Source organism: Ambystoma mexicanum, chromosome 7q (assembly GCF_040938575.1).
Source record: "Ambystoma mexicanum isolate Mex_15411 chromosome 7q, UKY_AmexF1_1, whole genome shotgun sequence".
In the NCBI taxonomy this organism is placed as follows: Eukaryota; Metazoa; Chordata; class Amphibia; order Caudata; family Ambystomatidae; genus Ambystoma; species Ambystoma mexicanum.
In genome coordinates this window covers 609,097,559-609,123,718 of record NC_090941.1, presented here as the reverse complement: position 1 = coordinate 609,123,718, position 26,160 = coordinate 609,097,559, and the positions used below count along the sequence as shown (strand labels likewise).

General features: G+C 42.7%; 1 protein-coding gene across 3 annotated transcripts in view; it reads right to left on the bottom strand.

Moving 5' to 3' along the window:
• CCDC169 (coiled-coil domain containing 169) overlaps positions 1 to 26,160 on the bottom strand; it is a 474,842-nt gene that overhangs the window by 303,283 nt on the left and 145,399 nt on the right. The window lies entirely within an intron of this gene.

The following is a 26,160-nucleotide window of genomic DNA, read 5'->3' as shown; positions in this document are numbered from 1 at the left end:
CTTTACCCTCCTCTCCTAGTGTGCCGTGTGTGTAAAAAAAAAAAATGAAAAACAACAAAAATTAAATAAAGGCTCTTTTCAGAGCCGCCTTTCTCAGTTTAACAATAGAACTATCAAGTGGCCGGTGTAGGCCCCTGCACATTTTTCAAAAAGTCTGCGGACAGTCGTAGGACGCACAAAAAGGGAGGGTGCAAGCGTAGCAAAAACAATGCACTTTTCTCTGGGAGTATGAAAAACTGTAGATTCGAAAAAATGTAATGCAATAAAGGTGACTATGAATGCAAAAAAGGTTGCAATGCATTTTGTAAATTTCGAAGAAAAATGTGATTGCCAGCATATGTGAGATGGACTCCATCTCTGCGAAAAATGAAAGTGCTGCGAAAAAAAATGTTTTCATTGTGGAAAGAGTACATGCCAACATCTCTTAGAAAGGCACAAACAGCCTTATTGACATTGCACCTCACTTTCTCCATTTGTGGACCAAATGAAGAAGAACGCAGCCACATTTGTCTTTGTGCAATATGGGAAAAAACTACTTGGCAATTTGGAAACATGTCCATGACCTTCGCAAGTCCTTCCTTCATTGCAAATTGCAAAGAAATTCCAGAGACATGCCCTAAACTGTTGCCTCCGCAATGAATGATAAGTATCAGGATGACGCTCTGTCAGTAAAGTAGCACAGAGAGGTACCAAGTCCAGCCACTTCATTCCACGCACTGCATGCCAGTGCACTTCCACATGAGAAAATCCAAGATCTGCAGATATACCGCAAGGTTCTGCATGCACCTTCAATCAATGTATCCATGAGTCTCCCAAAATCCAGATAATCTGTTTTCGAGCACACAGAGCCATAGCCGACTGGTCTCCTCTCTGGAAAAAGATGTTTGCACTAAATCTCTCAGTTCAGAACACACCCACTGAACTTTAATGACCAATCCCTACCTTCGCTCATTCTCATTTGCATGCGTCTGCACCCCGTTGGTAATACGTGCTGCCTGCAGACCACGGCCATGTCCGCGGACACATAGAGGATCTGAGCGGGACGACTGTACATTTATATAGTATTACCCTTGTCCCATTTAAGGTGGGCTCTGAAAAGAGCCGTTTTTTTTGTTTTTTTGGCAGATGCCTGACAAACACCTGTTAATTTGTATTTTTTTGTAATTTTTTTCTTCTTACTTTACTCCTACAAGCATCACAGAACCTTTTCAAAAGCTAGCCTTACATTCCAAAAGAACATGGCATTTCCCAAAAAAGATAAAGAAACACCATCTGCTTCAAAATAAGCCGCATTCCTGCAAACAATGTTCTCGTGGCTACAGAAAAACATACCAGCTCTTAACATGAAAGCACGCATGCGCGATTGATAGTGCACCTCCCAATACTTTGATCAGGACAAAAAACAGAACTGTTGTCCCATTTTGTTCTAGGGAGTAAGCCAGAAAAAAATTACTTTCGCAGTTGGAAAGATGTTAATGACTGCTTGCAACTGTTCCAAATTTTCCAACAAAGTAGGTGAACTCACGTAGCCCAAATGGCAAGCACCGTAATGCAAAACTACCACATGCGGACTAGTCATCCTATGCATATCTCTCCAAACTTGGAGAATTTCTGCTACAGTGCAATTAGTTGCAGCGCTCCACACCACCTCCAATCCTGTGACATCGAAATTGTTTGCCACATTCCTACTTTCAGAATAGTACTGTAAACCATGAACAAAAATATCTCCGAGCACCAACACCCTGACTGTCTCCACCTCGGCCATCTTCACTACACACACTGGGCCTCATTACGAGTCCGGCGTTAACCGAGGCGGTAAAACCGCCTGGTTAACGCCGGACTCGTATTACCATTCCGCCTCCGTGACTCCCGGAATTACCGGGGCATCACAACCCCGGTTTTCCGGGAATCACGGAGGCGGAATGGTGTAAATCCCCATTCCCGGACTCAATGGGAATCGGGATCATGGAAACACCGGCAGCATCTTGTAATGCTGCCGGTGTTTCCTCGTCCGCCTGCAGGCGGGCGGTGTTAAACCCGCCAGGTCAGACCTGGCGGGGACATCACCTCCCGCCTGCAGGGGTCGGGATCAGGCGGTCCGGAAACAACGGTGGCGGCGGGTTTACCGCCACCGTTATTTCCGGACCGCCACGATCGTAATGAGGCCCACTGTCTTTTGACACAAATGAACAATGTGAAGATCTGATTGGCTGATGCCTACAGTCCCCTGTCCATGCTGGATTAGCTGTAGAACCCCATATGTGGCACGCTCTACCCGCGGACAAGCGCAGTGTCTATGCGGCACTTAACTCTTAGCCAGTCCTTCTACCCTTTCCACATCACTCGCAAATCCATTGCTTCATTGGACACAGCTAAGCAGTCACACAACCATCCACCAATCACATTCAAGACCTCTACGTCTAACTCAGTCATCAGAGTTCCGCTCTTGAAATGTAATGTTGATCACTCTGAATTCAAGTCGCATATCATTGCAAAGCACGTACTTCAAAAACTACTGTGCAAGTGTCGCGGATTTCTACTTACAGCTCCATGCCTACGCACATGCACGAGTACAAAGAATAGGTATGCATATTTTATTCAGAGAACATGTGCAACTCGTATGATTCCATTTAAACAAATTAATGCCACTAAATCTGCATAGCCAATACATACCAACGCTCCCGCTTTAAGTGCAATACCTCCGATTTTTCATTGAGAAACCACACTACTTCTTACTGTCTTCCGCATAACCTATACAGACGTACCAACCCCCCCGATTTATGCGCGAAACTCGATTTTCCTTTACAAAATGTCACAATTTTTTACTGTCTTCCGGCTAAATTAATGCTACTTCCAATGCGATCGTATGAGAAAAATAAACGTTGCCGATTGCTGTGGTGACATCTCTCTCTGAGGTCCTCCCGATTTTTCGCATTCGTACTTATAATATGAAAGTAGTAAAATTTTTCCCATCCACTTTAATGACCTTTCGCTTCCAAACCTCTCTGCTATGGACAACACAGCTTGAAGAAAACAACGAAATTTCATGTATTGAAAATTGTACTCATTTGCGAAACAGGTTCAACTAACATACTGCAAATAACATATAAAGGCTGCACATAGTGAAATGAAATGCACATACACATCATTCAAATATAAGAAATCTAATGTATAAACTGTACTATGTTAAAAGTCCAGCCTTAGAATTAATCAATTTAAATAACACTCTTCTGCATGGTACATCCAAATACCTACAAAAAGAAATTGACCGTATCCAGAGAAAATATTTTGGAAGTGAAAGACACTTAGAAAAAGCAATAGTTTCACAACAGAGTAGCAACAATTCTGCACATAGCAACCTTCTATTGCACACATACAAAAAAGAAATACTAAAATGTAAAAGTACATCGGCTGAAGTACCAAACCATGTGTGTGTGTTGCCGCAGAACGTTTTACAAAAGGAACACAAAAACTATAGACGTAACATACAAAATAGAAGACAATGAAGATTCCAAATGGCTTGAATAAGCGCTCTACCTTTTAGCAGAAAAGAAATACCAAATAAGTGAACCCCTAATATGTTGCAGTTACTGCACTACAACACTGGACAACAATCAAAGTCCTTCACGTACTATCACAAATAATTTTGAATTATTCCCACTACCAAAACCCCTGCAACAGCTCAATTTGTATGAGAGCATCATAATTCAAACACTTCATCCATTTCAAGCAATAATACGCCTTCAACCAAAAACAGCAAAATTACCTCCCTCTGAATTGGTGAAAGGCATTCGTGGCAAAGTAGTTTATTTGCCATTAGATCTGGCAGAAAATGTGCACACTCTAGGAGTGCAATGTCCAATAGAGCATTCTTTAATTGTCTTAGTAAATGGTGTACCACCAAAAGACAAAAATATGTGGCAACAACTCATGGACTTACATAAAGTTACACAAGCCTTGCAATATCTGAAAGACAATAACGAATGCTACAAAGAAATAAATATTGAAGAAAGCTTAAGGGAAAAAACTGAAATAATTGAAGAGTCATCAGAAACTGGGCAATCTGAACTTCTGGATCTTGCTGCAGTATGCACTCTTTTGGACCATTACACAATTCATCCATTGCACTCTAATGAGAGCACAGATGATGCACTAGAAACTTATCAAATGCGACAAACCAAAGGGTCACCAATGAGCATATGGGAAAAAAGTATAGAAGCACGTGCTTTTCCACTGCTATTTCCTACTGGCAAAGAAGGAAGATACGATGATAGACCCACTCAGATTACGGCATCAGAATACCGCTCATTACGAATGTATTCTCCAAGATCCACATTTTGTCTAAATCTGGTAATACGTATTCCACCTACTCTTTGAAAGTGAACTAGCAACCCTATGTTACGGAGTTGCACACATATTGAAATCTGGAACCCACTTTCAAAATATGTCAGCTACGCAATTAATACAAAAAGTGCAAGAAAAAGATGAGGTTTTACAATCAAGTATAACAAATCTGTTTGCAAACATGTGTGGTACAAAAGAATACTGGTTTCGACGGCACTGAGATGTACGTTGTATGATCAGAAACTTTGGACCACCCACTTGGTTTGTTACATTAAATTGTGCAGAGTATGCATTGGAAGATTTACATGATTTCCTATGCATATCAAACAACAACAAAAACAACATAGATATACTAACACCTGGAGAACTTTGCTCTCTAGATCCTGTTAATGTGTCAAGATATTTCCATCATCGTTTCATTGCTATGCTACAATTTATTTGTAATAAAACTGTTCCTCCCCTCAGAGAAGTGCAACACTTCTTTTGGAGAAAAGAATACCAAGCCAGAGGAGCACCACATATTCACATGCTTTTATGGATCAAAAGGTGCACCTACATTTGGTCAGGGCAGTGATGCCACTGTTTTGCAGTTCATCCAAATATATGTCCCTTGTGAAATCCATTCACAAAGGATAGTTAGTGTCCTTCATAGACAGATTTTACAATTTCAAAGACACAAATGTGGCAAATATTGTCTTCGCAAATACAAAAGCAAAGGGAAATACTACACCAAATGCCGCTTTGGTTTCCCTAGACCAGTTACAGAAACAGGTGAAATGAACAACTTCATGTTTTCAGTTGAACATAGTGTTAAAGGTAAATCACCTAAGAACACGTATTACATCAAAAGAACAGAAGAATCAAAATATATCAATGATTACAATGCAATCGTTGCCCTCTCATGGAACGCAAACATAGATGTGCAATACATTGCAGACAATTACACAGCAGTTACACGATATGTTACAGCCTACTTAACAAAAGCAGAAAAAACAGAGCAGCAAGACCTCTGGAATGACCTATCAACACTATCTCAGAAATTGTACAGCCTAGGCATAAAAATGCTGTCTCAGAGAATGTGGCGCCTATGAAGCTGCAGATCGTTTAACCGGTACTGCTTTGTATGGAAAATCAGACAACCTAGTATGGCTAAGTCTTGGTCCTGCTAAATCTAGAAAAAGAGTTTTCAAATCATATGAGGACATAGAAACAATTGCCAAAAATGATCCCAACAGCCAAGACATTTTAAAAAACAATTTACTGGACACATACTCCCCGAACAGGAGTGCCACTTTGGAAACCATGTGTCTATACCACATAGCGCAAAACTTTGCATACAAAAATAATATAAAACCAGATGAAAACAAAGGTAGATATAGAGTGACAGATTGTGAAGGCAGCTTAGTGAAACGTGCTAAATGAAGCTTAATTAATCATGTCAAATTGTCATTGAAAACTCCTCAACAGAAACTATTTTACATGTCCCTGCTACACCTTTTTAAACCATGGAGAAAAGAGGAAGAGATACTAGATAACTATGACTGCTATGAAGACGCTTTCAAAGCAAATGAAAGCGCTATCACCGATGTGAACTTTACGCACTACAAACCAATGTACAATGAACAGCAACATGAAGAACTACTTCAGGCCAAACTAGATAAGGACACTTCCGACAGTAGTCAACCTTCTGTAACAGGGAGTCAAGAACCTCTAGGACAGCCACTAATAGCAAATGAGGCAGAATTAGCTATGACAGAAGTGGAAAACACCATGTGTCACTATGAAGAAGATACAGAAGACTTGACTGTACTACAATCAAAACTTAAAGATCAGTGCACCATTTTTGAAGAAGTAACAAAAGAAATTGCACATGGTGTACAACACGAATATAAAGAACGTACCTGCCAAAATTACAAACCTATCCTGCTGTACGTCAGTGGTGAAGCTGGGTCAGGAAAAACATTTTTAATCAAAATCATCAGCAAATTCCTTCAACAATTGACAAACAACAAACTGTCAGCTGTTGTAACTGCCCCCACAGGTTTAGCTGCCTACAATATAGGCGGTGTCACTGTACACCAATGTCATGATCACTACTTCCAAGAATGCAGGACCTGCCCAACATCCTTGGAAGCAGGCTCATAACCTTCATTCCGGGCACCAGCCGGTCCCTATTGGGACCTTTTGGACCTTGTCCTGGCGCCGGTGGCGCCAGGCTCATAAAGATCATCGGTCCCGGCACTGGAAGCGTCGGGCTCATAAGATGTGTAAAAGTGCTTGGGTGGACCTACCTACAGCAGATCATGCTGCATACTCACCAACAAGATGACGTCCACATCCTCTTCTGACAGGGACTACTTTCTTACCTGGGTGGGGCAGGCTCCACTCCTTGGATCAGGAACACTGGGACTCTTCTGGAAACTGGAACTCTTTCCTTACCTAGGCGAGGCAGTGGAAGAAGACGCCTAAGCACTCCTGCACACTATTTAAACCACGCCCGATTGATGCAACGTGCTTCGCGTTATTCTGCATCAGCAGCAGGACGCTCACCGAGTCAGCTCCAGTCTTCCAGTGAAAACTCCAGCTCCAGCACCTGTGGGAACAAACTCTTACCTTCCTGGGATCCTGTCTTCAGCCGCACCTGCCAGCACAAAAAAACAACAGGTTAGCAAAAGCCAACTTAAAGCCAAAGGCTAGCATTTTTACTAACCCGATCCATTGGCATCTTCCAATCCTCACGCCGCATTCCTTGGCAGTCCATCGATCCCTGTAAAGGCAAAGAACATTGATCAGTCATTTTGCATATTTTGATCTGCTTACCTGTGCGACGCACGCTCCGGATTCCAACAAGCGCTGCATACCCGCACCTGCAAATAAAGAAAGACAGTAAGGAGCGCTTTTAAAACCATCAGCCGCCATTCTACTTACGTGCCTTCACGCGTGCCATCTTCCTACTTACGCACTTGCACGAACTTTGGCATCCATGAACCAACGCCTACCACATCCAAAACCTGCAAGAGAAAAAGAGACATTAAAGAGTGCATTTAAAACCATCAGCAGCCATTCAACTTACGTGCCTTCACGCGCGCCATCCACCTACTTACGCGCTTGCACGTACTTTGGCGCCCATTAAACAACGCCTACCGCATCCAAAGCCTGTAAGAGAAAAGGACTTCATTAAAGGTGTTCAGATACATATAAGGAACCGATCCTGCAGTTAACGACGGCCTCGCGCTCAAAGTTGTCCTCTGCAAGTAAGAGGTTTACAATATCACCAGTGGAGTAACTGGTACCCGCGCCCCTGCACCAGTCGCAGGATGGAGAGCCCAGCATTCACCTACTTAAGGTGAGCACACCTATCCTTTGGGCCTCAAGGAAAGAGAGAGTGAGGAAGAGAAGTCCGTCCAACCACCGTTCATTAACCCCTTGTTCTTCTGCCTGCAGACACCTCACTCTTCAAGTCAGGTATACCGTGAGAAGAGGTCCAGCCCAGGGAACCAGCCGAGTCCTGCGCTTTACAATTGAAGACACGGTAACAACCCAGTCAAGATCTGCACCTCCGTGGGAATCAGGTGAGCGTTACAACCGATTACTACTCCTTCCAGTAGAACACCAAAACAAATTAGACTATTACAAACTTTCTGCAGAAGCTGCAATGGAACTACGCAGAATATTAAAACAAATGAAAATGCTACTAATAGATGAAGTGAGCATGGTGTCCAACCTAATGTTGGTTTTGATTCACCTCAGATTGCAAGAAGTACTTAAAACAAACTACAAAGAACTCTTTGCAGGGAAACACATTATCGTTTTCGGAGATCTTCTACAATTGACACCGGTATTTATTTATTTAGTCAAATTTTTAAAGCGCACAATCAGCCCGTGGGCATCGTGGCGCTGTTACAAAATGAAGCATTTGTCTGGTTACAAAAAGGAAGGTTGATAAGAATACAGGCATTTTGTTTTACAGTGTAAGCATACAAGGCATATTGTATTGCAGTCATTATGTTTTACAGTAGCATTTATTTTGTTACAGAGTGTGGCAGTACAGACATCAGAGCGTTTAAGGTACAGGTCATGTTAGAGGGGGAGAGCGTGGTTTAAGAAAAAAAGAGTGGTTTTGAGGGATTTACGAAAGGAGAACAAGGAGGGTTCAGCTCAGAGAGTCGGGGAGGTCATTCCAGAGCTTGGGAGCTATGTGTGGGAAGCCAATGGCCCTCATTACAACCTTGGCGGAGGACCATGGTGCTAGCACCATGGTCCATGCCGCTAAGGTTACGATTCCGCCATAGTGGATGGCGGAATTACCGCCCCATTACAAGGTGAGTGCAATTGCCGTAATTATCGTAATTGCCGTAATTATCGCCAAGGTCCCTTAGTGGGTTGGTTTTTAACGCCTGCAAAAAGCAGGCGTTAAAGTCACCATCCCGCTAAGGGACCTTGTAATCAGGCGGTAAGTGTTTAACAGCGCTGACGCTCTTTACGGCGCCGTTAAGTTGTAATGAGGGCCAATGCCTCCAACTTTAGCTCTTCTTATGGTGGGAACTTGGAGTTGGTTGTCATGTTGGCTTCTTTTTTGGACGGAGAGAAGATTTCCTGATTATGGTTTCTGATAAGTATGAGGGAGCAGTGTGATTGATACATTTGTGAGTGACTATCTTAAAGTTGATTCTTTCCTTGACTGGGAGCCAGTGAGCATTTCTACGGGCCTGTGATACATGGTCAAATTTGGGGATGTGCAGAGCAGCGCGGAGTGCATTGTTTTGCACTATTTGGAGCTTATTTAGATTTTTGGAGGAAGTGCAGCTAAGAGGGCGTTGCAATAGTCTAGTCGTGGTGAGGTAGGGTTTTATGGCATATATGAGTTTGGTGGTCAGTGTGGATGAAGAGGAGATGGCGCTGACTTGTCTTGACATGGAGGGTGTAGCGTCAAGGTAGACTCCTAAGGTTTTAGCGGCCGTGGAGACCGGTATGTTGATGTTGTCAATGGTCATGTGTGAATAGTCTTGGCTGAGCATGGATAGAATTTCGCTAGGTGCCAGGATGATGATCTCTGTTTTGTCGCCGTTAAGGCAGAGACCATTGATGGCCATCCATGTTTGGATCGTAGAGTAGATGTTAAGGAGAGCTTCTGTGTCTTTGGCATAGTCTCCAGTGAGTGGGAGGAGGACTTGTGTGTCATCGTCATAGTTGGTGTAGGCTATGCCGACAGCGTCCAGTAAGTCAAAGAGGGGTTTAGTGAAGAAGTTGTAGAGGGTCGGTGCAGTGCAGGATCCTTGTGGGACTCCACAGCTTATGGTGGTAGGGGGGGCATTGGCCTGGTTAGAGTAGACTTTCATGGCTCTACCTTCAAGAAATGAAGTGATCCATGTGGATGCTTTGTGGGAGAAGTGGGCTGCATTGGATAGGTGAGATGTGAGATGCCACAGTCCACTAAGTTGAATGCTGCGGAGAGATCGAGTAGCAGGAGGAGAGCAGGTTAGCCTGTGTTCATTATTTTGGTGATTTGATTCTTCAAATCTAAGAGGGCAGTTTCAGTCCCAAGTCCTTTGCGGGATCCAGATTGTCTTCTGCCTAGGATAGCATAGGTTTCAAGGTATTGCTGGATTTGGTTATGGGCGGCTTTATCTAGGATTTTGAGGAGGAAGGGGACAGTGGTGATGGGACGGTAGTTGTTAGGGGAGGTGGGATCCAAGGAGGGTTTTTTTTATGAGCGGGGGACCCAGGCTTCTTTTAGTCATTGGGGTACGGTTCACTGGGTACTGACCAGTGAAAGGTGAACCTATTTTTAAAAACTTAGGACACAAACTCTGCCGTAAAACTGTTAGCAGCATAGGAAATGTCAACCTTTGGCAACATTTCCAACACAGAGAATTAACAGAAAACATGCGTCAAACTGCAGATCTCAGTTACGCCAACATTTTTTAAAAGTATTACAGTTGGTGTACTATCTCAAGAAGCACAAGCAATATTGAAAAACCAGCACATTCATGCACTTTATGACGATAACGCATGTGCTACTGATGTTATGGAACAATTAGCGCACAAAAATGTCAATTGTATGGCCTTAATGCCAACTCTTGCAAGCTGTTTCAAATTCAATGAAACAATGTTAAAAAAAGAAATGCAACCAATAATTGAAATCAGCTCCACAGACAAAGTGGACGTACATGGTATGACAGTACCCATGTGTCAGCAAGCCACAACAAGACTAAATACCTTAGAAAATTCAATCTCCAAAACAGCTGGGTTGGAAAAAAATATTAAAATTATCCTTAAATTGTAGAGTAATGCTTAAACGTAACCTTGACGTGGAGCAAGGGCTAGTTAATGGGGCACTGGGTACAGTTGTTGGCTTTCAAACATACCCACATGACAACAACATTGTTTGTCAATATTTGCTGTGACGAACTTTCAGAAGTGAAAAGGATAGGGTGCTCAAAAGCTTGATTCCTTCTCTTCAAAGACATGTATGTACGTAGAGAACAATTTTCTCTAACTCTTGCATATGCAGTCACCATTCATAAATCCCAAGGTCTTACCATAGACAAAGCATTGATAGATATAGGAAACACAGTCTTTAAGAAGGCATGAGCTACGTAGCACTATCACGCTCACGTACACTTGACGGTCTATTGCTAATCAACTTCGATGCAAGTAAAGTGAATGCTGATATTCCTTGCATTTTAGAATACAATAAACTACGTTCACTGTACACCCCCCATCTGAACACATATCCTGTTCCAGAAAAAGGAAAACGTGGTAAAAGAAAACTATTTCAAACAGAAATGCAACAGAATTTGATAGCAAATGCTGCAAAGAAAACAAAAGAAGCTAAAACTTCATCAATGACCACAAGCAAAGAAGAACCTATTAGGGAAAGTAAATCAAGTACTTCTTCAAAGAAGGAACAGAAACTTCAAAAAATCACTCAGAGACAGAACTATCTGGTCCATTCAAATTTTCAAATGAAACTGGTGTAAGTTGCTATGCAAATGTAGCAATGAATATTCTGTTTCAATTGCAACCAATTGTTAACAACATTTACTTACACAGTACAGACCAATTGTGTTTGCAAATGTTAGGCCTTCATAGAAACGCAACAAACAATCCTGACAACACGTGTAGTGTTCACGAAATAAGACAAGAATTGGACTACTGTGGTGGAATAGTGAGATTCACTATAAACTCACAAGAAGATCCACAAGAATTTCTAATGTACTTACTACAAGTACTAGAAAACAAAAGCATATCTATAGATGAAATTTTCCAGATTTCATACATGTGGAAACATACATGAACTCACTGTAACAATGTGACACAGGAACAAATCCAAAATGAGCGATTTGTGTATGTATCCATACCTAATTGTGAATCCATTCCATTTCAGCTACTTCTTCAGAATGCAAACCATGGCAGATTATGTACTATCTGCAATTCAGATAATCGCTCCACCTTACTGATACAAACACATAGTAATGCAGATGATACCAAAAACAACTGCAAGCTGACTGGATTCACACACGGTCAAGTGTCACTTGGTAAGAAAACCTTCACAACAATAGGTATAATCTACCATGCAGGAGCCACAACCAATGCAGGTCACTACACTGCATATATAAAAAAGAAATGTGGATGGTTCGAATGTAATGATAGTACCATTACTCTAAAGAAGAGATTACCAGTAAATCTTACAAACGCGTATTTAATTTTCTTAAAGCCAAAATTTAATAACTAATGTGTACTTCAACATTAACAAAAAATCAAGTAAAAGACTATAAACGGTTAGAATACGCCAACAGGTATTTAACTGCCTAAGAGTGTTTAACAACCACACAGATAAATGAATACCAGAGATCCGTAACAAAAAATACACAGTTACAATACGCCAACAGGTATCTAACTGTTTAATAAATCTGCACCAAGCCAACATACATAACATTAATCAGAAACAACAAGTGAACACTCAAAAGAAACAAAGAAATAATTTGTAGCATAGTAAAGAAAGGGTTTTTTTAATCCAAGGATTTTTTTTCCCCCAGACCCAAGCATTTGAAAAACAAACACAGAAACTGAGCAAAATGCACAGTACACTGGTTTGTAAACTAAATATGAGGGTTAAAAAAAAACCTAAAATGTCTATTGTACAATGTAATAAGTCTTTATAAAATACAAACACTAACATGCTCTTTTCTTTTATCACAGAAATAAAAAAAAGATATTTCCGCCAAGTACTAAAGTCATGTAAGAAATATATCGAATCTCTACGAAGTAAACAGTAAGTATAATTTCACATATGTCATACTTATTCAAATCTATACGTCTGATCTATACCAGTAATATGGTGCACCCAAGACTCTAGGTCCTGGCCACAACGACTGCAGCATAACAAAACCATTGTGGCTTATAACTGCAGTGTTATTAGTTTGTTCATGCACCCAAGACTCTAGGCCCTGTCCACAACCACCACAGCATATCACACCCAATGTGGCTTAAAACTTCACTACGTACAAATTTGGTCTTGGGTGCATGGCCTTTGGCCTTTGGCCATGCACCCAAGACTCTACTCCCTCCCCACAACCACCTGATCGATATACGATACTACGGGTGCATCTATTGCTGCGATATGCTGCGTTGGTTGTGGCCAGGGCCTAGAGCCTTGGGAGTATGGCCTACGGCCAAGCACCCAAGACTCTAGGCCCTGGCCACAACCACTGCAGTATATGACACACATGGTGGCTTCTAAATCAATACCACACCCATAGAATGACACATTTTAACTGCAGCATAAACTCAATTTGCACCCAGAACTGTAGGCCCTGCCCACACCTACCAGATAGATATTCGATTGTACGGGTTTGATGTGTGAATGTGATATGCTACGGTGGTTGTGGGCAGGCCCTATAGTTTTGGGTGTATGTCCTGCGGCCATGCAACCAAAACTCTACATCCTGCCCACAACCACCACACTATATAAAACCTATGGTGCCTTATAACTGCAGTGCTTATAACTTTGTTCTTGGGTGTATGGCCTTCGGCCATGCACCCAAGACTCTAGGTCCTGGGCACAACCACCACAGCATATCACACCCATTGTGGCTTGTACCTTCACTACATATACATTTGGTCTTGGGTGTATGGCCTTCGGCCATGCACTCAAGACTCTAGGCCCTCCCCAATACTAGCTGATTGATGTTCGATAGTACGGGCTTATCTGTAGCTGTGATATGCTGCAGTGGTTCTGGCCAGAGCCTAGAGTCTTGGGTGTAAGGCCATAGATATTTGAATGTATGGGTGTGCAGTATATAAAACCCATGGAGGCTTATAACTCTAATGCTTATAACTTTGTTCTTTGGCCATGCACCCAAGACTCTAAGACCTCCCCACAACCACCTGATTGATGTTCCATACTACGGGTGTATCTATAGCTGTGATATGCTGCGGTGGTTGTGGCCAGGGCCTAGAGTCTTGGAAGTATAGCCTACGGCCTATGGCCTACAGCCATGCACCCAAGACTCTAGGCCCTGGCCACAAGCACCGCACCATATTACACCCATGGTCCCTTATAAATCATTAGCACATCCATAGAATGAAACATTTTAACTGTAGCATGTACTCAATTTGCACCCAGGACTCTAGGCGCTGCCCACACCTACCAGAGCATATCGGACCCATTGAGGATTATAACTTCTCTACATATAAATTTGATCTTGGGTGCATGGCCTTGGCCATGCACCCAAGACTCTAGGGCCTCCCCACAACCACCTGATCGATATGCAATACTACGGATGTATCTATAGCTGTGATATGCTGCGGTGGTTGTGGCCAGGGCCTAGAGTCTTAGAAGTATGGCCTACGGCCATGCACCCAAGACTCTAGGGCCTGGCCACAACCATCGCAGCATATCACACCCACGGCGGCGTATAAATCAGGAGCACACCCATACAAAGAAACATTTTAACTATGGCATGTACTCAATTTTAGTATTCGCTAACACCACGCCTGTCCTTAGAACAGTTACAGGTTCCCTGCGCACAGCACGGACAGAAGTACTATCCTTATGAGACCCCTCATTTACAGTACTTGCAAACATCCCGGAAAGGGCGGGCATAGGGAATACATCATTAGCACCTGCCGCCTAAACAAATACAGTATTTCACCCATCTCTTACTCTATGAACCTTCCCAAGCACTCTGACACACCAAAACAGTTTCCGAAAACAGCATTTCGCCTCTGGTCGCCGGCGCGCTGAGCATTTCGCCTCTGGTCGCCGGCGCGCTGTCGGCGGATCCAAGATGTCGGGCGCATCCAAACAATCTAACGCACATCACGGTTCACTGAAGCCAATCGGCGGACACGTCGCTTGTCGGCGGTCATGATGCCAGGCCCTTAGCCAATCAGTATCTTGTCCACAGAGCGAACAGGGAAGTGTGACCACGGAGCGGACATAGATATCACTAATTTTTTTAGCCATACTTTTTGGTCGTTTTAAAGGAAATTACTGGACGGATTGTCACCAAATTTACAAAAACATGCTTTCGGGAGCAAGCCCTTGCCCCTGGCTCAAATTTGGTGAAAATCCGTCCAGCGGCTTGGCCTGTAGGCGTGCGCAAAGTTTTTCCCCCATTCAGTCTATGGGGAAAAAAAACATTTTGGGACCCCCTCTATAACTTTCCCCCCCGTGGACCAAACATCACCAAACAAAAATATTCAGTGTAGCCCATATACTTTTTTTTGCAAAGTTTGGTGAGGATTCGTCCAGGGGGAGCGGAGTTATAAGCCGCCCAAAAAGTATTCTATGGAAACAGCAACTTAACCATAACTACACGGCCACTACCATGGCCGTGTAATATATTTATATATGTCTGGCAAAATAAATGCATTCAGGTAATAAAACGCTGATGTTCAAAGAATTTGAGGACAGTTTAGTGCCCTCCAGCCACATATATAAATCCCCAAAACAAGGATTTAGTCTGTACAAGCTAACCACTCTGAGGAATTAAGCATTATGTGATCTGCTGTTAGTATTGTGCACTAGCACCTTGAAGTGTCTCTTGTGCTAGATGGAATTACCAATAAAGATCTCAGACCAAATAACCGGACAGACTCAAAGAATATGGCAAATTACTACTTTATTCTCAATTTAATAAAGCACGGCCAACAGGCAAACATCAGACGAATGCTTGCACACTCAGACACAAACTTGATTACACTGAGGTCTGAGATCACCCCGTTTGGATTTTTAAATTTCTTAGTACTCATTTAGTGTGTCATTGGATTGGATATCAGGGACAGCTTTCTCTCCCGCTATCCCTTTTAGATAGGCGGCGCACCACCGACAACCTAGGGAGAGATCCCCCTGACAGGGTCAGGTTGTGCTTCTTTTTGAGGGACAGCTTCAGTGGTCTTGATGCATTTGCTTGCACGCTAATGATTACGAGTTTTTAAGTTTTTTCTCCACAGTCCGTGATGTGTTAAAAAGCTACAGGGTATAACGGCAGGAATGCAATTGTTATTCCATTTAGACTTATAATTGTCTGCCCTGTTTGTTGTGCATTGCCCTTGAATGACAGCCAGGAGTCCATACAAAGCCCCTCTTGTATTCCCATAACAGTTTTATGGAACAAGGGTCCAGCGGAAGAAAGAGGGGGTGAACAAGGTGGCATCCCGGTGGATAGGTAAGTGAAATTTTATTTGTTTTAGGGGGATTTTGATGTGGGGATTTGGGGAAGGACAGCACAATGGGGGCTCATGGAAGGAGACGAACAGACAGTCGCTTGCTCAGGACATGGGCTCACTATGGCGATAGGTAAACCAACTTTCTGAGCAACCTTATTGGTTCCTCACATCCATCAGAGTGCTAATGCAGTGATCGAAGCGGTTAGGAGTGGTGCTCCTCTACTTTTATTTTTTAAGTTTTACTATTCCTATACTTTTATTTGAAACAGAAACTGTTCCGGAATGGTTTCGTTTTAAAATAAAAGTGTAGTAAGTAGTTGAATCCTGCAGTTACATTCGCTTAAAAAGCAGGTGTGTGTGTTTGGGAGTTAGCATTGTGCATAGTGATGTGGTTTGTGGAGAACGGGGGCAGACCAGCAGGGAATATGGTTCCACTACTTCTTTTTGTACACTTCGACCGCTGTGCTAATGACGTACATAACCTTTGTAAAAAGAAATGATAGAACACTGTTTCTGTGGTGGGCTCCCACTAGCTGGGAAACGATCTGGCCTTTTGGAAGAATTCAATTGCCTCATACGCGTGGCAGGCTTCCTGAAATAGAACCAGCGGCTGGTCCGAGTCATAAACCACTACACTACTCATTTGCATAACGTTTTTTATCGCTCTGTTTCAGGCACGTCAGTGGCTGCATTCATCAACTGCCTATGGTGATAAACACTTGCCATCGTCTACATCCGTGACTCTGTGCCTCATATCGACCCGGAAGCATTCGCTTCTGCTCTAATCCTCTTCGACTCTTCCCCACAGGGAGCGATGCGTTTGCAAGCTATGAGCGAATATTTCATTGCCCGTTGCCCGATTGTCACGGTTGCAAAGTAATCCTCGGATTCAAAGTTCAAATACAGTGCCTCCAAAATCAAATCCTTTGTAGCAGGCAGGTTATTTATGCTCAACAGGTTAATCAGCTCAACTAAGAGACATGGATAAATAGCCCAAGGTCCAAGCACTCCACTTTAATAATAAATGGATAGATATTTTAAATACAACCAAGACGTGCGTTCACACAGAACAGCGCGGCGGCATTTATTAAAACTGCCAAGAGGGACGGTGGAGGTTCTTACTCCTTGTTTGGGTTCAGATTATAGCTTTAACCTTGAACCGACCTGATCTCTGAGCTCTCGTGATCGCCCAAGTTAAAGCGATTTTGTTTTCGCAACAGAAAATGCAAAACAAAATGTGAGCTGCCTCCACATTTTGAAATCCTATTAAAAAAGGTGCCCAATTTATCATTTTACCCATTACTCAGTTCAATTAGTCTGAAGGGCACAACAGTACCAATTTTGGATACCCGGTGCCCACAGTGCCTGTGTTTCCAAGCCCCACGTGGCATTCAAAAGAAGGTAATCAAATCCCTCTGTAAAAAAAAAAAAAAAAAGACTGTTCTCAATCTGAAAACACAATAAGAGGTATCAGCAGTGAAATTTTGTTGGTTTAGTACATGTAGTAACATTTAGACATTTTTGCAGCAGTGGTACCTTTAGGTTGCAGCAGCATTTTGAAATCAATGCCACTTCATTCTGCGGGTCTGTGATATCTGCCTCATGTGCAATTCACAGGGAAAACTGGGATGCTTCTCAAAGTGTATATTTAAACAACACATACCGCCTTGTGGATACAATTGGAATCGTTCTTTTTTTAATCTCCAATTACAATGGAACATGTTGAGAATTGCTGAGTATTTTTCTAACAACGACTAACACTAATGGAGCCGTCAATGTTTATCAAAATTCACGATCTAATGATAAAATATGCACATTCTTTGTCCTATCTTTTATTATGGTAATTTGCGGGCAAGGACGTCATTTAGGGGTCGCACCTGCGACCCATGATGTCTCCCTCGCTACCCCTGTGGTCTCCCTTGCTACCACAAAAGAAACAAATTTAACTTTTTTTAAAAAAAATTAAAAATTAATTTGAGGCTCCGGTCTGTGGCCGATCAGCATGTGGCTCTTTGTTTCTGGAGTGGCTGATTTTGTTATAGCTATAGCTGTTAAGATAGCTCAGTGGGTTAAGCGATTGCTGCTGTAATGTGAGTGTGATCTGCAGGTTGCAGGTTTCGACTCCCAGCAAGGCCAACTCAGCCTTTCATCCTGCTTAGGTTGATAAATGAGTGCCAACACAGGTTGGGTGATATTGTATGTATATTTGTTCTATATGAAGCACTTAAGTGTAAGTGATATGTAATGACACATCATTATTGTTTGCCCTTGGACGTCTGCTTGAATTCAGAGTAATTTGGTAATATAGGCTTATACGTGCTGATAATGATAAATATTGCGATCCATTCTTTTATAAATGTATATCACTTTACAGTGATATTGTAACCATATTTTTTCGTAGTGTACTTAGAAAAATGCTATGTGATGCCACTTCCTGTTTTGTCAAGGGGTGAAAGGTTGTGTCCCATCGCTTCCCGTGATGTCACTTTGTGGTGGGTCAAATGACCACTTCCTGTGGTGTCATCATGGGACAAGGGTCATGTGGTGTCACTTCCGCTACCCATGGCAATTTAGTGAAATGACGTCCCTGTTTGCAGGGCATTGTGTGATGAAGTGGCTAGGAGATGGGAAGCTAGAGGCCGCTGGTGCCTGTGACCACTGTAAATCCCTTTTCGTCGCCATCTTTTCATTTAAGGCCAGTTTGGCACGGTTCTTTAGCCGCAGCGCCCCATTCGCCGCGAAAGCCATTCCAGCGCCTTGATTTGCCGCCAGGGAGGTTTAGATGTGGCTGATAGTGCAGCCAAGTCTAAACACCCTCAGGCCAAATATAATGGATTATGACTTGCAAATGCCTCACGTTGACAGGTACTGTGGCACACACTGCCTGTTAATGCGCTTCATTTGCAAGAAGTAATCTGTTGCTCACAGGGCAGGTATCCAAATGGGCGGCAAGGTCAGCTGCTAAATGGGGACATTTAGCCGCTGAACCTAAAAGTCCAGCGCCAAATGAGCGCATACAATAAATTAATTAAATAGCAAGAAAAAAAATCATGCAGTCTTGAACCCTGGTGTGCCAGAGTTCAATCAACTCCTTGTTGAACGAACGCTCCTCCAGAATCTTCAATGATTCTGTTGCTGCAGACCCCATCCCTGTCTAGGATCCTGTCTGTTGCCCACTCTCTATAACATGTACACCCAGCCCCTCTTCGATCAACTCGACGATCTGAACATCCCCTAGACAAACTTCGTCGATGATACGTAGGTCCTACTCATACTCTTCGGCAATCATAGCCTGGATTCAGCCAATATCAACCGTGTCTATGGCATTATTCAGGTCTGGATGGCAAACCACCATTTCTGCCTAAATGATGACAAAACTGAACTCCTCATCATCGGCTCCCCTCACCACCTTAGGCTCCTAGACCCCTCTTTCTCCTCATTCTCTATTGATGGTAATTTAATATCCGTCTCCTAGCATGTAAAAAACCTTGTAGTTTAGTTTACATTGACGCAGAGCTATCTATGCATAAACATGTCAACGTCCTTGCCTCCTCTGTGACCTATTCAAGTAAGATCATCAACTCCAGTAGGTAATTCCTGAAAACTGCCATACGCTAGCCAGAGTCACCATTAAGAGCAAATTAGACTAATGCAATGCTATTCTAGCCGGAACCTCAGCTAAAAACCTGACCAAACTCCAACTGCTGCAGAACATCGTACTCCAGGCAGTTTGGGGCCTAAAACATGCAGACCACATTTCACAATACAGACGAGAGGCCCACTGGCTACCCATCAGGGCACACATCGATTTCACAATTCTCTCCATCACACACCGGTGCATCCATAGCATTGCACCATCTTACCTTTATCAGCTCATTACCAAAAGCACCAAACCACGCAATGTACGCTCCTCCTCCACCCTATCACTGAGCACTCTCAGATTCAACAGAAAAAGAGCCGGCGGAGCAAGCTTCACCATCAGAGCCCCATCCCTCTGGAACTCTTTGCCCCCTCTTTACAAGAAGAACCACACTCCCGAAAGAAACTGAAAACCACCTTATTCAACAAACATGTATAAACTATTAGCTTGTACACACGAAAATGTCTATATCCCACTATACCAATGTCGTGTAACAAAGTACTGTAACAATATACTGTAATTCTTCTAGCGTCGTGATACCTTTGGGTCTTGGGTGCTATCAATAAATGCAATAAATAAATAAATAAATATATAAAGGCACAGCACTTAACCACTAGGCCAGAAAGGGCTTAGTCTTTCAATGTGGACACGTTTTATACTTTGAGACTGCCCTTATGTGGTATCAGTGTGCAGTATAAATCAATATAACATAACATAACTTAATCAGTATTTACAAATATATGATACTGCTGGCTAAGTATGAAACTTGTGCCTATTGAAACACTAAGCTCTCTGTGGGTTTGTGGTTAAGTGCTGGGCCTCAAGGTCTGGCAAGCCAGGATTTGTGACATCACTATAATTGTTTTAGTTTTGTATATATTGGGTAAGGACAGATAGGGCTGTTTTTTTTAAATTTATGTAATCATTCATGTTACAGGTGCAGGATCATATGTGCGATGTTCAGCACCAAAACATCCTGGCGTAAAATGTCCCAGTGCCTACTCATTCATGTTACAAGTGCAAGTTAATGCGTGCGTGGTTGCCCTTGCAGTGTGTCTTTATAAATAGTGCACTGTGGGATGTTCTAACCCATTAAGATCTGCCCCGCAACATCACTGTGTGCTGCTTTAATCATAAACAACCAAATGGCCGCCAAAAAGCCTTATGCGCTAAAAATCTCCGAGAAGTGCGCAGGGAAACCTGAAAAATAGGCTGCCAAATCTATTTTTGCCTAGGTCAGTGGTAAAACAGGAGACCACACTGCCAAAACCTATCATTGGGCTGCCCACAGAGTGAAATGAAACTTCTTGAAAAGGCAGTGCTACATTCCAAGGAAAACCAAGAAGTGCTTTAAAATCCGTTTTTCCTTTGCTGTTGAAAGTGCAAAATCATGGTTCCCAAACAGCAGAGAAGATCCAACATCCTTCTCGGATGTTCACCATCACCTTATTTAAGGAATCCCCATAAGCACAATGTCAGGAGAAGCACCTTGCATCATAGAAAAATCCACACCCAAAAGGTGCTTGCCTGGGAGAAATATGTCAGATATGGGCGCAGTACCGCCGCTCGCCTGTGTCCAAGCTGTCATTTACTTATACTGTCAGTTTAAAACTTGTGTCTTAAAATCAAATTGTGGAAAAGAAGACTCTTGCCATCAAAAGCAATATAGGTTGCTACAATTCAATTTCTATGTGTTAAAAACACTGGAATGAAGAGATCTGTGTGCATATTTGTGAAAATGTAAATTTTATTTTAGAAAATACCATTTTAAACAGTGTTTTAAAAATGAACTAATGTCAGCCACACTGGACTTCAAAGACATTCCACAGCTTCTCCCAAACAAAGGAATCTTCCTCCTGCTCTCTGCTCAGGAACTGTCATTGAGTTGTTAATATAGGTGGGAGGAGGTTTTGGCCTGTTGCTCTGAGTGGAGACAAAAGACTCCCTTGACTGAAAGGAAATGCAAATTTGGGTGTTAACAGAAACCAACTGCCAAAGGAAGAGAGGCCCAGGTTGCTCTTGGCCCAGCCCAACCTTGGAGGTTATGTGTATCTTAAACTCCAAGGAAATATCTTTTTGGAAAAAGACTCATAGAAAACTGTGTAAAACTTGGAAAAATCTGTATTTTATAGGTTGTTAATATGAAAATGCTGCTCACAGTTTGAAACGACTCTGAACTCTGTGCGATATTCAGTGACCGGACTACCAAAATGTTGATGTTGTAGCAATTGTGATAATGAGATAGGAATATGAAAGTTTACAGGATTATGCCCAGATGTCATGCGCATGTATGTGGAAAGATTTGTACAGATCTGACACTGGGTAACCACCCAAAAGCGCAAAAAACTGTCAATTTTGAACCGAAACTCTCAAGAAACTCTCAAGAAGATGGGACTCGGACGGATACATGCTCTATTAAATTTGTGATGTGAATATGTATTATTAGCAAGTTGGTGATATTGTAAATATGCTTTATATGAAAAATAGATTTTCTGTGTAGAGGTTTTTCCCTGGATTGTAAATTGCAGCATCACTATGACTCTAGATTTCCTTCTCAAATCAGGAGAGGGGAAATACTCTGACCAATTGGATTCCTAGAGGGTGGGCTTAGTATAATCAGCCTACCCACCCCTTTGGGAAATACATAAATATTTTAGGACCTAGAGAGACGCACACAGATTCACCCATCAACTGATTTACTGGCGAAGCGCTCTGCAGGAGAACCCAGCTCCAAGACTCCAGAACTCTGAAAGCAGAAGGCCCAATTCTAATGCTGAACCCTTCTCAGCTTGGCCTTTAAAATCTTGCAACCTGATTTTAATCCCAGACTTCCAAAGGGCACACCAAAATTGAACAGCCTGGCTGTGCTGTTTCTGCTTCTTGCTAAGAACTCTTGCCAGAACCCAGAGATCCAAACCAGTAGAGCAGAGCTGCAACCAGATAGCTGTAACCCAGAACCAACCCGTCAGATCCAGTTCAGAGGTTGTGCAGAGACCAGAGTGCCGTGCTGAGTGCAGAAACTGGTGCCTGAATCCTGTCCGGTGGGCTAGCAGATTCCAGTCCAGAACCCTTTGACCAGATCTTTGACGGACCTATTCCAAAACCATATTTGTGAGTATCTAGCATAGAATTATCAATATCACTTATCCTTAAGTAATCTAATCCAAAACCATTCTATCATATCCAGAACTGCATTATAGAACCTTTCTTTTTTTTCTGAATCTTTCCCTCATCCATATAGTCCTTTGTTAATTGTAGTGATAAAATCATCTTTGATCTAATATTTTTGCTGAAGAAAGACAAGTGTCTTGGCGGGCAAAAGTCAGAGCAGAGGCGCCGCTGTTCTGGTGGCTGTCCCGTTGGGTATCTTACATCTTCATAGCCCCCTAGTGTAAGGAAAATTCTTGTTTGTAATTCAAAAGCACATCGGTCATTTGAAAATCTTGACTCTTTTTGAGAAAAATCAACCTATACTAAAACCTTCATAACTTCTGAACCGTACATGCTAGAAACAAAGTCAAATTGAAGCTAACATCCTCAGCTTTCAAACGAACCTGAAACCGCATTCCAACTCCTTGTAGTTTTTCTGTAATCGCGTTTCTCGCACGCTGAAAAGTTTGCCGCGATTCTGCATTTGGCTCAATTTCACCACATGTTAAATAGCTATTCTTTGCATCCGACCTCAGAATTCACTTTCCAATCCGCTTGTCATTCAATCCTTATTGCTAGCGTTTACCTGAAGCTATCCAAAGCGGCTCCCACTAGTTTTGAATCCAATTTAGAGAATTAAAGTCATTTTTTGTGTTTTTCCCATTCATTACAAACCACATTCAAAAGCATTTGACCTGTTTAAAATCATTCCCGTTTCTCTCTATGCTTGCTGGGGGAAACTGGGATTGAAACTGTATTGGTTGAGATTGTATATTCCTGAAACCTCTTTTCTCTCCTTCCATCTCTATATTGCATATTAGGGGGATTGAGTAGTATCAGGGGGAAGGAGTGATTACATTGCATTTGATTGAACACAAAAGTATTATTTCTGTGCTGCATTAATTTCCTATCATTGCATTTGACTGAACCCACACAAAGTTTTATTCTATGCTACATTATTCTTCTCATCCATAATCCTACTGATTAAAGAGATTGTTGATTGTAATATCACCCATTGGTGATCATTGTATAAATATTAATAGTGTGATATCTAGATATTGTTCAAATCCATAAAAGTGTGATATATATCTTGTTCAAATTCATAAAAATAAATCTTTGAACTTTGCAAAACAACCTGCTTCCTGGTTCAGTGAGACCAGGGGGATTCAAAGAGAGGGGCGTGATATAAGGGTACATCATTAAGAAATAAAAGAATTTGTAGACAAATATACAATTAAGGTTCTAGCTGGGCATCACACGCTAGGCATTGATTTAGGTGGAGTGCTGGGTTGAAATCACTTACAGCATTGGCAGCATATTGATTAATAGTGCGCTTGCAGGTTTTTTTTTTAATTTATGAACCTGCTCCTGTAACTCATTCATGTTACAGGTGCAGGTTCATATGTGCGATGTTCAGCGGCAAAACATACTGGCGCCAAAAGTTTCCCAGCGCCCTGCTGGCTGCGGTGAAATGTGCATGCCGAAACGGGACCTGCGGACAAACAGCCGCGCCCAAACTTCCAGGGCCAAACTCGTCACGGCTAAACGTCCTGCTACGCTGTGACCACCACCTGCTTTGCAATGCTGGCACCAGAGGTGGTGTGATGAAATAGCTACTACTCTTGCAGGACCACAGGGATGAGAAGTGGCAAAGGAACCTACTCAGCCCCACACTACAACAAAATCAGCAGTGATCCCAATCATAAAGGTGAAACAGGCACAGCCCAACAGGTATACCCCACTCGCCGATTTTGGTAACGTGGGCTGAGGGAAGGCTATACTTCTCAGGAGGGTTGTGAGCTGGTAGAGAAGCAACACACACAACAATGGCACAGTGCTACCAAAATAAAAGAATGTCCGGCCAAGGTTCTATAAAAATAAGATATTTAAACTAACAAGAAAGCACACAACTGATAAAAATACTACTGGCCCACTCCTTTAAGGGAAAACACAGAAAGCACACTTTAGAATAAAGGGCACTGTTGGTTTGAAGACAGGGAGCGGCTGGGGCAAAGATTTTAGCAGAAAATATCAACGTTTATGGCTATGTCTTTCAAAAGGTAAAGAAGGGACGCTTAAGAGTCACGATAGTCCTTTAAGGCTGTCCAGGGGGAGACAGCCTCTTCAAATACCTTTAGTTTCTTGGGGGTCATCAGAAGTTGGGCGGATAGTTAAAAATGTGCAGGTAACGCTATTACCTCGGCAGTACCACTCCGCCCAACTATGAGTTGGGCGAAAAGTTTGAGAGTTACCTCCAGCCTTAAACTGGAGGTAAATCTGCCCACTTTCTGCACATTTTCGGCGCTATTACCACAGCGCTAATATAGCGTCAAAAATGTCCCACTGGGTCCAATGGACCCAATATGAATGGGGACTTACTGCCCCACATAAACTCGGGATCCAGTGCTAATAGCGCTGGCCCGAGTTACAGTAAAACTATTTGCATTGGGCGGTATCCCGGCAGATTTACTGCTGGGATACCAGGCACTTGCAATGAGGCCCCTTGTCTTTGGGGCTCACCAGCGTCATATGTCAGGCTTCTGGGAACTTTACGGCAGTTAAGTCCGTATTGAAACAGTCAAGGCGTGCTTTCCCAAAGCCGAGTCCATGTTGAGACAGTTCGAGACACGGGCACCCGGTGGATTGAGATGGCGTTCGAGACAGGTCGAGTCAGTGGGCCTCATTACGAGTATGGCAGTGCAGGAAAAGATGGTGATAACATGGAAGTGATTCAGTTAACGCCATGTTTCCGTTGCATTCCTGTACCGCCATACTATGAGTTTGAGGTGGGGTGAAGCATTTACCTTCAGCAAGAAGCTGGAGGTGAATCTGCCACCTTTTGCCATAGTTTGAAATACAGCCTAACTATTGACAAACTTGTAATGAGGCCCAATTTCTTCCAGTTAGCTTAGCTAGTGGTCAAACTGCCGGCAAGACAATGCGGCTGTTGGGCCGAATTAGTGTTTGAGACGGGCAAGTTCATGACTTCCAGTGGATTGAGGCAGTGCTCAAATACGGTCAAAACTATGCTTACTTTTGGATCAACTCAGCCGTCAAGAACGCAGTGAGCCGGATGCTTCCACAGAATCGAACTGGTGATCAGGTTGTGTCAAGGCGGTCTGCTTCAATGGGTCAAATTGACATCTGGACCACTTGAAAAGTAGATTGAAGTACTTAGAGTACTGAAGGAAACACTGCAGGTCCTTTAGCGGCTCGGAAAGCATCTTGAGGGAGAAAACGGGCTTTGGACTGCTTTTTAGGTTTGTCTGGCACAGGAAGAGCTAGATCACAGTGTTAAGGTACGAGTTTCCTTCTTCAGGAAGGTTTGTAGAGAGCATGTGCATGGT